General features: G+C 46.4%; 1 long non-coding RNA gene across 1 annotated transcript; it reads right to left on the bottom strand.

Moving 5' to 3' along the window:
* Positions 1-1,810: 1,810 nt before the first annotated feature.
* LOC142906911 (uncharacterized) lies at positions 1,811-9,130 on the bottom strand. Its single transcript, XR_012930551.1, has 2 exons — positions 6,467-9,130; positions 1,811-5,930 (listed from the first exon to the last, which is right to left on the bottom strand). It is a non-coding gene; the product is annotated as an uncharacterized LOC142906911 (long non-coding RNA).
* Between the last annotated feature and the right edge of the window lie 2,995 nt (positions 9,131-12,125).

The raw sequence follows: 12,125 nt of genomic DNA, 5'->3' as shown, positions 1-12,125 counted from the left end.
GACTGAGTGAGTGTGTAACTGAGTGTGTGACTGAGTGAGTGTGTAACTGAGTAAGTGAGTGTGTGACTGAGTGACTGAGTGTGTGACTGAGTGAGTGTGTGACTGAGTGTGTAACTGAGTGAGTGTGTGACTGAGTGTGTGTGTGACTGAGTGAGTGTGTGACTGAGTGACTGAGTGTGTGACTGAGTGACTGTGTGACTGAGTGTGTGAGTGTGTAACTGAGTAAGTGAGTGTGTAACTGAGTAAGTGAGTGTGTAACTGACTGAGTGAGTGTGTGAGTGAGTGTGTAACTGAGTGTGTGACTGAGTGAGTGTGTAACTGAGTAAGTGAGTGTGTAACTGAGTGAGTGTGTGACTGAGTGACTGAGTGAGTGAGTGTGTGACTGAGTGAGTGAGTGTGTGACTGAGTGAGTGACTAAGTGACTGTGTGACTGAGTGTGTAACTGAGTGAGTGTGTAACTGAGTAAGTGACTGAGTGTGACTGCTACAGTATTCGCTGACGGCACTTGTCCCCAGCGCTCCCCTTGTGTGGGCTATCTGGGAGAACCTTTACTTGTGTGTGTGTCTGTGTGTGTATGTGTCTGTGTCTATGTGTCTGTGTGTGTGTGTCTGTGTGTGTGTCTCTGTGTGTGTATGTGTCTGTGTGTGTGTCTGTGTGTCTGTGTATGTGTGTGTATGTGTGTGTCTGTATGTGTCTGTGTGTGTGTATGTGTCTGCGTGTGTATGTGTCTGTGTGTGTATGTCTGTGTGTATGTGTCTGTGTGTGTCTGTGTGTGTGTCTGTGTATGTCTGTATGTGTGTCTGTGTGTGTGTGTCTGTGTATGTGTGTGTATGTGTGTGTCTGTATGTGTGTCTGTGTGTATGTGTGTCTGTGTGTGTATGTGTCTGTGTGTATGTGTCTGTGTGTGTGTGTCTGTGTGTGTGTATGTGTGTCTGTATGTGTATGTGTCTGTGTGTGTATGTGTGTGTCTGTGTGTGTCTGTATGTGTGTGTGTCTGTATGTGTGTCTGTGTGTGTATGTGTGTGTCTGTGTGTCTGTGTCTGTATGTGTGTGTGTCTGTATGTGTGTCTGTGTGTGTATGTGTGTGTCTGTGTGTGTCTGTGTGTCTGTGTGTGGTTTTCACACCTGATGATGATTGCTGCTCGTGTTGCAGTCGAAACGTCGTGAGAATTTTATTGTTTTATATTTTTATTATTTTATCGTTTCCCTTCCACGTGGTGGTGACTTTACCGAAAGAACCAAAAATATAATTGAATTGTTCTAACAACACTAACTTTGATTTTCATTATTAACTATTTGATTATTTAAATGTACTAAGGGTCACCTTTTATTTATTCCGCGAAGAAGCATTGTGACCTATCCACGGGAGAATGTAGAAGCATTAAATTTCGTAAAATGTTCGGAATTATTGTTATTAAACATTTCGATTTTAATGATTCCACCGTTGAATTTTATGCTAAATTTCAGCTTTCCAACGCCTCCTTTTTAATAAATGTTTCCTACCTACAACATCGGAGTGCAGGGCCACATTAAATTCGCACTACAAATGAATAATAGTTTAAGTAATAAAAATATTAATAAAATAATAGTTTAAAGCGATTCGAGGCACGTGTTTTATTTTCCAAAATGGAAATATCGTTTTGGGGGGAGGGGCAGAGCTTTGTGACGTCATGTTTGAGGGGGGTGTGTGTCTGACTTTTTGTGACGTCATTTATGTACGGCCCCTTAGCGTTGACGTCATCATTGGCGCGCGTAGCAGTGAATAAAAACGTCGTGTTATTAAAATTAACGAAAAATAAAAAATAAACACTTTTTTGTGTTAAAGGAGTTTATTTTTTTGGTTTTTCCTAGCCGAGCAGAATAGAGAGAGAGAGACGATTACCAATGTGTACCCCAATAAAGTAGAGAGGGCTCCAGCGATTATTCACACGGTGTACCCATTTACCGCTTAAGTGTGTTGCGTATAGCGATGCATAATCACATAGTGTACCCATTTAAGACTTAAGTGTGTTGTGTGTAGCGATGTAAATCACATAGTGTACCCATTTAAGACTTAAGTGTGTTGTGTGTAGCGATGCACAATCACATAGTGTACCCATTTACCGCTTAAGTGTGTTGTGTGTAGCGATGCATAATCACATAGTGTACCCATTTACCACTTAGTGTGTAGCGATGTAAATCACATAGTGTACCCATTTACCGCTTAAGTGTGTTGTGTGTAGCGATGTAAATCACATAGTGTACCCATTTACCGCCTAACTGTGTTGTGTAGCAATGTAAATCACACAGTGTACCCATTTACCACTTAGTGTGTAGCGATGTAAATCACATAGTGTACCCATTTACCGCTTAAGTGTGTTGTGTGTAGCGATGTAAATCACATAGTGTACCCATTTACCACTGAATTGTGTTGTGTGTAGCGATGTAAATCACATAGTGTACCCATTTACCACTTAAGTGTGTTGTGTGTAGTGATGTAAATCACATAGTGTACCCATTTAAGACTTAAGTGTGTTGTGTGTAGCGATGTAAATCACATAGTGTACCCATTTACCGCTTAACTGTGTTGTGTAGCGATGTAAATCACACAGTGTACCCATTTACCACCTAGTGTGTAGCGATGTAAATCACATAGTGTACCCATTTACCGCTTAAGTGTGTTGTGTGTAGCGATGTAAATCACACAGTGTACCCATTTACAGCTTAACTGTGTTGTGTGTAGCGATGTAAATCACATAGTGTACCCATTTACCGCTTAATTGTGTTGTGTGTAGCGATGTAAATCACATAGTGTACCCATTTACCGCTTAAGTGTGTTGTGTGTAGCGATGTAAATCACATAGTGTACCCATTTACCACTTAAGTGTGTTGTGTGTAGTGATGTAAATCACATAGTGTACCCATTTACCGCTTAAGTGTGTTGTGTGTAGCGATGTAAATCACACAGTGTACCCATTTACCGCTTAACTGTGTTGTGTGTAGCGATGTAAATCACATAGTGTACCCATTTACCGCTTAATTGTGTTGTGTGTAGCGATGTAAATCACATAGTGTACCCATTTACCGCTTAAGTGTGTTGTGTGTAGCGATGTAAATCACATAGTGTACCCATTTACCACTTAAGTGTGTAGCGATGCATAATCACACAGTGTACCCATTTACCGCTTAAGTGTGTAGCGATGCATAATCACATAGTGTACCCATCTCTTAAGTGTGTTGTGTGAAGCGATGCACAATCGCATAGTGTACCCATTTGCGTAGCGCTCCCCAAAACAAGCATAATGTTCACTACCCGATGCACAACCGCACAGAAGCGTACCCCATGTTCACGATCCTATAGCCGTACCCACGTTCACGATCCTATAGCCGTACCCATGTTCACGATCGTATAGCCGTGCCCACGTTCACGATCCTATAGCCGTACCCCACGTTCACGATCCTATAGCCGTGCCCACGTTCACGATCCTATAGCCGTACCCACGTTCACGATCCTATAGCCGTGCCCACGTTCACGATCCTATAGCCGTACCCCACGTTCACGATCCTATAGCCGTACCCCACGTTCACGATCCTATAGCCGTGCCCACGTTCACGATCCTATAGCATGTGCCCACGTTCACGATCCTATAGCCGTGCCCACGTTCACGCCAAAGCGATACACAACCGTCCCCCCACTGCCAATCGCCATCGCTTGTACTGACGGACCGACGGACCGACGGACCGACGGACCGACGGACTGACCGACCGACGGACCGACAGACTGACCGACCGACGGACCGACGGACCGATGGACTGACCGACCGACGGACCGACAGACTGACCGACCGACGGACCGACGGACCGACAGACTGACCGACCGACGGACCGACGGACCGACAGACTGACCGACCGACGGACCGACGGACCGACAGACTGACCGACCGACGGACCGACGGACCGACAGACTGACGGACCGATGGACTGACCGACCGACGGACCGACGGACTGACCGACCGACCGCGGTACAAATCCGTTGCCGTGTTCACAACGCGGACGAATGTCTGAACCGGTCCCGGGCCACTCCCCGTAGCTCCACTCGGCCTCAAGTGAGTACCCGACACGGCGGCGGTGGCGGTGGTGGTGGTGGTGGCGGTGCTAAAACGTCGACACTACCAGTAAGGAACCGGCCTCCGTTCCGGCCGTGCGGTCGAGGCGCTGGCAGGGGGTTCTAACGACGCGGCCTTCAACGACACCCACGTCACGTGACACCCACGTCACGTGACACCCACGTCACGTGACACCCACGTCACGTGACACCCACGTCACGTGACACCCACGTCACGTGACACCCACGTCACGTGACACCCACGTCACGTGACACCCACGTCACGTGACACCCACGGCAACGGGGGGGGGGGGGGGGACCGTGATGAACATTTCCCAGAGTGCACCCCAACTATTTCCTAGCCAGCATCAACTATTACAGCGTCAAAGCGTCCCGTTCGCAAAGCGCCCCCCCCCCCCCCGACCAAACGCCGCCCCCCCTGCCCCCGACGCCCCCTGACGGCCAATCGGGCGAGAGCGAGGACGTTGGAGCTATTAGCCCGCCGGCCAATCGGGGGGCGAGAGCGTGAGCGACGGAGGATCTACGGGGCCCGCCGGCCAATCGGGGGCGAGAGCGTGAGCGACGGAGGCTCTACGGGGCCCGCCGGCCAATCGGGGGCGAGCGTGAGCGACGGAGGATCTACGGGGCCCGCCGGCCAATCGCGGGCGAGAGCGAGGACGTTGGAGCTATTCGCCCGCCGGCCAATCGGGAGCGAGCGACGGCTCTGCGCCGGCCGCCGGCCAATCGGAGGCGAGCGTGGGCGTTGGCTCTCCTCGCCCATCAGCCAATCGGGAGCGGGCGTGGGCCGATCTACCCAAGGCACCGAGTGAAACCTCAGAATCTCGCGCAATTACAAAGTGTACCCAATAAACATCAACAAAACATCAACAAAGAAACATCAACAAACAAACATCATCAATATCCCCCACCCCCCCCCACCCCTCTCTCCCACCACGTGACCAGAACCTTACACGCGTGACCAATCAGGAGCGACTGGGGCGTGACCAGACCCTCCCCTATAACACTGCCCTGCAAAAAACCTCTGTGTGTTAGTCTGTAGATTTGTGTGTTAGTCTGTAGACTTGTGTGTGTTAGTCTGTAGACTTGTGTGTGTGTTAGTCTGTAGACTTGTGTGTGTGTTAGTCTGTAGACGTGTGTGTGTTAGTCTGTAGACTTCTGTGTTAGTCTGTAGACTTCTGTGTGTTAGTCTGTAGACTTGTGTGTGTTAGTCTGTAGACTTGTGTGTGTGTTAGTCTGTAGACCTGTGTGTGTTAGTCTGTAGACTTGTGTGTGTGTTAGTCTGTAGACTTGTGTGTGTGTTAGTCTGTAGACTTGTGTGTGTTAGTCTGTAGACTTGTGTGTGTTAGTCTGTAGACTTGTGCGTGTGTTAGTCTGTAGACTTGTGTGTGTGTGTTAGTCTGTAGACTTGTGTGTGTTAGTCTGTAGACTTGTGTGTGTGTTAGTCTGTAGTCTTGTGTGTGTTAGTCTGTAGACTTGTGTGTGTTAGTCTGTAGACTTGTGTGTGTTAGTCTGTAGTCTTGTGTGTGTGTTAGTCTGTAGACTTGTGTGTGTGTTAGTCTGTAGACCTGTGTGTGTTAGTCTGTAGACTTCTGTGTGTTAGTCTGTAGACTTGTGTGTGTGTTAGTCTGTAGACTTGTGTGTGTGTTAGTCTGTACACCTGTGTGTGTGTTAGTCTGTAGACTTCTGTGTATGTGTTAGTCTGTAGACTTGTGTGTGTTAGTCTGTAGACTTGTGTGTGTTAGTCTGTAGACTTGTGTGTGTGTGTTAGTCTGTAGACTTGTGTGTGTGTTAGTCTGTACACCTGTGTGTGTTAGTCTGTAGACTTCTGTGTTAGTCTGTAGACTTGTGTGTGTGTTAGTCTGTACACTTGTGTGTGTTAGTCTGTAGACTTCTGTGTTAGTCTGTAGACTTGTGTGTGTGTTAGTCTGTAGACTTGTGTGTGTGTTAGTCTGTAGACTTCTGTGTTAGTCTGTAGACTTGTGTGTGTGTTAGTCTGTAGACTTGTGTGTGTGTTAGTCTGTAGACTTGTGTGTGTGTTAGTCTGTAGACTTGTGTGTTAGTCTGTAGACTTCTGTGTGTTAGTCTGTAGACTTGTGTGTGTGTTAGTCTGTAGACTTGTGTGTGTGTTAGTCTGTAGACTTCTGTGTGTTAGTCTGTAGACTTGTGTGTGTGTTAGTCTGTAGACTTCTGTGTGTTAGTCTGTAGACTTGTGTGTGTTAGTCTGTAGACTTCTGTGTTAGTCTGTAGACTTGTGTGTGTTAGTCTGTAGACTTGTGTGTGTGTTAGTCTGTAGACGTGTGTGTGTGTTAGTCTGTAGACTTGTGTGTGTTAGTCTGTAGACTTCTGTGTTAGTCTGTAGACTTGTGTGTGTTAGTCTGTAGACTTGTGTGTGTTAGTCTGTACACCTGTGTGTGTGTTAGTCTGTAGACTTGTGTGTGTTAGTCTGTAGACTTCTGTGTTAGTCTGTACACCTGTGTGTGTTAGTCTGGAGACTTCTATGTGTTAGTCTGTACACCTGTGTGTGTTAGTCTGGAGACTTCTATGTGTTAGTCTGTACACCTGTGTGTGAATAGTCTGGAGACTTCTATGTGTTAGTCTGTACACCTGTGTGTGTTAGTCTGTAGACTTCTGTGTGTTAGTCTGTACACCTGTGTGTGTTAGTCTGTAGACTTATGTGTGTTAGTCTGTACACCTATGTGTGTGTTAGTCTGTAGACTTCTATGTGTTAGTCTGTACACCTGTGTGTGTTAGTCTGTAGACTTCTGTGTGTTAGTCTGTACACCTGTGTGTGTGTTAGTCTGGAGACTTCTATGTGTTAGTCTGTACACCTCTGTGTGTGTTAGTCTGGAGATTTCTGTGTGTTAGTCTGTACGCCTCTACAATGCAAGTCAGTCTGTAGACCACCACGTACGAGTTTAGAGACGGCTATCACGTCCAAGGCATCTGTGTGATTGTATAAGGCACATTTGTACTTCTCCCAAAGTTGACCTTTTAGAGGTATGCCGTAGTCTATGTACATCCACACGAGTCTATAGATCTATACGTGGGTCTATAGATCTATACGCTGGTCTATAGATCTATAACGCGGGTCTATGGATCTATAACGCGGGTCTATGGATCTATACGCTGGTCTATAGATCTATATGCTGGTCTATGGATCTATACGCTGGTCTATAGATCCCTGCGCTACGCTATAGAGCTCTACGCTGGTCTATAGATCTATACCCTGGTCTATAAATCTATACGCTGGTCTATAAATCTATAACGCTGGTCTATAGATCTATATGCTGGTCTATGGATCTATACGCTGGTCTACAGATCCATAACGCTGGTCTATAGATCTATACACGGGTCTACAGATCTATAACGCCTGTCTATAGATCTATACACGGGTCTACAGATCTATAACGCCGGTCTATAGATCTATACACGGGTCTACAGATCCATAACGCTGGTCTATAGATCTATACACGGGTCTACAGATCCATAACGCTGGTCTATAGATCTATACACGGGTCTACAGATCTATAACGCCGGTCTATAGATCTATACACGGGTCTACAGATCCATAACGCTGGTCTATAGATCTATACACGGGTCTATAGATCCATAACGCTGGTCTATAGATCTATACACGGGTCTACAGATCCATAACGCTGGTCTATAGATCTATACACGGGTCTACAGATCCATAACGCTGGTCTACAGATCCATAACGCTGGTCTACAGATCCATAACGCTGGTTTATAGATCCATAACGCTGGGCTACAGATCCATAACGCTGGTCTATAGATCCATAACGCTGGGCTACAGATCCATAACGCTGGTCTACAGATCCATAACGCTGGTCTATAGATCCATAACGCTGGTCTACAGATCCATAACGCTGGTCTACAGATCCATAACGCTGGTCTACAGATCTATAACGCTGGTCTACAGATCCATAACGCTGGTCTACAGATCCATAACGCTGGTCTACAGATCTATACACGGGTCTACAGATCCATAACGCTGGTCTATAGATCCATAACGCTGGTCTATAGATCTATAACGCTGGTCTATAGATCTATACACGGGTCTACAGATCTATAACGCCGGTCTATAGATCTATACACGGGTCTATAGATCTATACGCTGGTCTATAGATCTATACACGGGTCTATAGATCTATAACGCCGGTCTATAGATCTATACACGGGTCTATAGATCTATACACGGGTCTATAGATCTATACACGGGTCTATAGATCTATACACGGGTCTACAGATCCATAACGCTGGTCTACAGATCCATAACGCTGGTCTATAGATCTATAACTCTGGTCTATAGATCTATACACGGGTCTACAGATCTATAACGCTGGTCTATAGATCTATACACGGGTCTATAGATCCATAACGCTGGTCTATAGATCCATAACGCTGGGCTAACGCTGCCGCTACCCATCGTAGCGAACCCGCGCCGAAGGTGCTGATTGTTGCTGGCCGTTTTGTGCTCACCAACTGCGGTGTATCCACAGGGCCCATCCCTCTCCTCGCGTTTGCGAAACTCACCGTGTGCACCTCATGCCCACATCCTCAATGTGCATTGCCTCGCATTTGCATATCCCTACTTTGCATGCAGCTCATTTGCATATCTCTCATTTGAATATATCTCATTTGCATATTCCTCATCTACACGATCTACATATTCCTCATCTGCACAGCCCTCATTTGCATAACCGTCATTTGAATGCCCACTCATTATCATAACCATCATTTGCATATCCGAAATTTGCATATATCTCATTTGCATATACCTCGTTTGCATAACCATAATTTGTGCAACCATAATTTGTGTAACCATCATTTGAATAACCCTCATTTGCATATCCCTCATTTGCATAACAACATTTGCATCTCCCTCATTTGCATGTCCCTCATTTGCATAACCGTCATTAGCATACCCCCTCATTTACATATGCCCCCCTCGTACTGCACAGGGCCAGCTTCCACTGGGTGGGTGGGGGGGGGGGGGGTGGCCCCTCCCCCCTCCCCCCTCGCCCCGCCCCTCGCCCCTCCCCTCGCCCCTCCCCTCGCCCCTCCCCTCGCCCCTCCCCCCCTCCACTGCTGGGCTGTAAAATCAATCAGCCAATCAACCATCAATCGATGATTATTGTCACGTAGGAAATTAATGGCGAGCAATTAGCGGGCAATGGTTCAAGCGTTCATCAATACAAGCGATCGGTCATCGTTATTGATTGATTGATTACTAAATTACTAATTAATGCGAGGGCGGGTGGAGTGAGGTCACTTGGGGTGGAGAGGTCAGAGGTCACTTGGGGCTGGGGTGGTCAGAGGTCACTTGGGGCTGGGGTGGTCAGAGGTCACTTGGGGGTAGGGGGGGGGGGGTCAGAGGTCACTTGGGGGGTGGGGGGTCAGAGATCACTTGCGGGTGGGAGTCAGAGGTCACTTGGGGGTGGGAGTCAGAGGTCACATGGGGGTCAGGGGTCAGGGGTCAGGGGTCACTTGATGGCAGGGGCGGAGCGGTCGTTGGTCTTGGTGGGACGCAGCTTCACACTCGCAAACGGATTGGCTCCCCTACGTAGACACACGCAGATAGACACACGCAGATAGACACACACACAGACATAGACACACACACAGACATAGACACACACACAGACATAGACACATATATACATAGACACACACACAGACACACAGAGACACACACACAGACACACACACAGAGACACACACAGATAGACACACGCAGATAGACACACACACAGACATAGACACATATATACATAGACACACACACAGACACACAGAGACACACACACAGACACACACACAGAGACACACACAGATAGACACACGCAGATAGACACACGCAGATAGACACACACACAGACACACGCAGATAGACACACGCAGATAGACACACACGCAGATAGACACACACAGATAGACACACGCAGATAGACACACGCAGATAGACACACGCAGATAGACACACGCAGATAGACACACACACAGATAGACACACGCAGATAGACACACGCAGATAGACACACGCAGATAGACACACACAGATAGACACACGCAGATAGACACACAGACATAGACACACACACAGATAGACACACGCAGATAGACACACGCAGATAGACACACGCAGATAGACACACACACAGATAGACACACACACAGACATAGACACATATATACATAGACACACACACAGACACACAGAGACACACATACAGAGACACACACACATAGACACACGCAGATAGACACACGCAGATAGACACACGCAGATAGACACACGCAGATAGACACACACAGATAGACACACGCAGATAGACACACGCAGATAGACACACACACAGACATAGACACATATATACATAGACACACACACAGACACACAGAGACACACACACAGAGACACACACACACATAGACATAGACACACACACAGAGACACATAGACACACACACAGAGACATAGACACACACACACACATAGACACACACACATATACACATAGACACACACACACACATACACACACACACACACATAGACACACGCAGAGACACACACATAGACACACACATATATACATAGACGCACACACAGAGACACACACACATAGACGCACACACAGAGACACACACACATAGACACACACACAGAGACACACACACAGACACACACAGTCACACAGACACACACAGTCACACACACACACACATAGACACACACACAGAGACACACACACATAGACACACACACATAGACACACACACATAGACACACACACACATAGACACAAACACACACATAGACACACACACATAGACACACACACACATAGACACACACACACATAGACACACACACACATAGACACACACACATAGACACACACACACAGGTAGTGATGGTAGTGATGGTATTGATGGTGATGGTAGTGATGGTGATGGTAGTGATGGTAGTGATGGTGATGGTAGTGATGGTAGTGATGTTGATGGTAGTGATGGTAGTGATGTTCATGGTGATGGTAGTGATGTTGATGGTAGTGATGTTGATGGTGATGGTAGTGATGGTAGTGATGTTGATGGTAGTGATGTTGATGGTAGTGATGGTAGTGATGTTGATGGTAGTGATGTTGATGGTGATGGTAGTGATGGTAGTGATGTTGATGGTAGTGATGTTGATGGTAGTGATGGTAGTGATGTTGATGGTAGTGATGTTGATGGTGATAGTAGTGATGGTAGTGATGTTGATGGTAGTGATGTTGATGGTAGTGATGGTAGTGATGTTGATGGTGATGGTAGTGATGGTGATGTTGATGGTAGTGATGTTGATGCAGGTGATGATGGTAGTGATGTTGATGTTAGTGATGTTGATGCAGGTGATGATGGTAGTGATGTTGATGTTACCGTAAGAATGTTGATGAGGCATTGAATCCATTAATTCCCTTCTCCTGGAAGCACAGAAGCCCACGACATCAACAACATCAACAACATCAACAACATCAACAACTTCAACAACATCAACAACATCAACAACATCAACAACATCATCAACAACAACAACAACATCAACACCATCAACAACATCAACAACAACATCAACAACTTCAACAACATAATCTTAGTTCCATGAGAGATTCGTTCATGAGGCTATCCACATATACAAGCACAGAGACAATTTCAACCGAGAAGATGGATTCTATCTTAGCAATCATTGGAAAGATTTGATAAACCATTTCAGTTCTTAATTGATTGTTCACGCTTACATTGGCTTTCAGACAGCATACATTATAAAAAAATTTCGTCTCCCCCCTCCTCTTTTCAAAATATAGATGGACTAGTCCTGGGCAAACTGCCAAATCGTTGCGCGTGGCGCTAACGTTTTTATAAATAAATAAATGCGCCGTTTAAAAATTAATTTATGCAAACCAACACACCTGAAGATGACCGTTTGAGTTATGGTCGAAACGTCGTGAGAATTTTTTATT

This window comes from Petromyzon marinus, chromosome 72 (genome assembly GCF_048934315.1).
Source record: "Petromyzon marinus isolate PM22_M1 ecotype Great Lakes invasive population chromosome 72, UKy_Petmar_22M1.pri1.0, whole genome shotgun sequence".
NCBI lineage: Eukaryota > Metazoa > Chordata > Hyperoartia > Petromyzontiformes > Petromyzontidae > Petromyzon > Petromyzon marinus.
The sequence above is the reverse complement of the archived record's forward strand: the minus strand, read 5'-3'. Positions and strand labels throughout refer to the sequence as shown.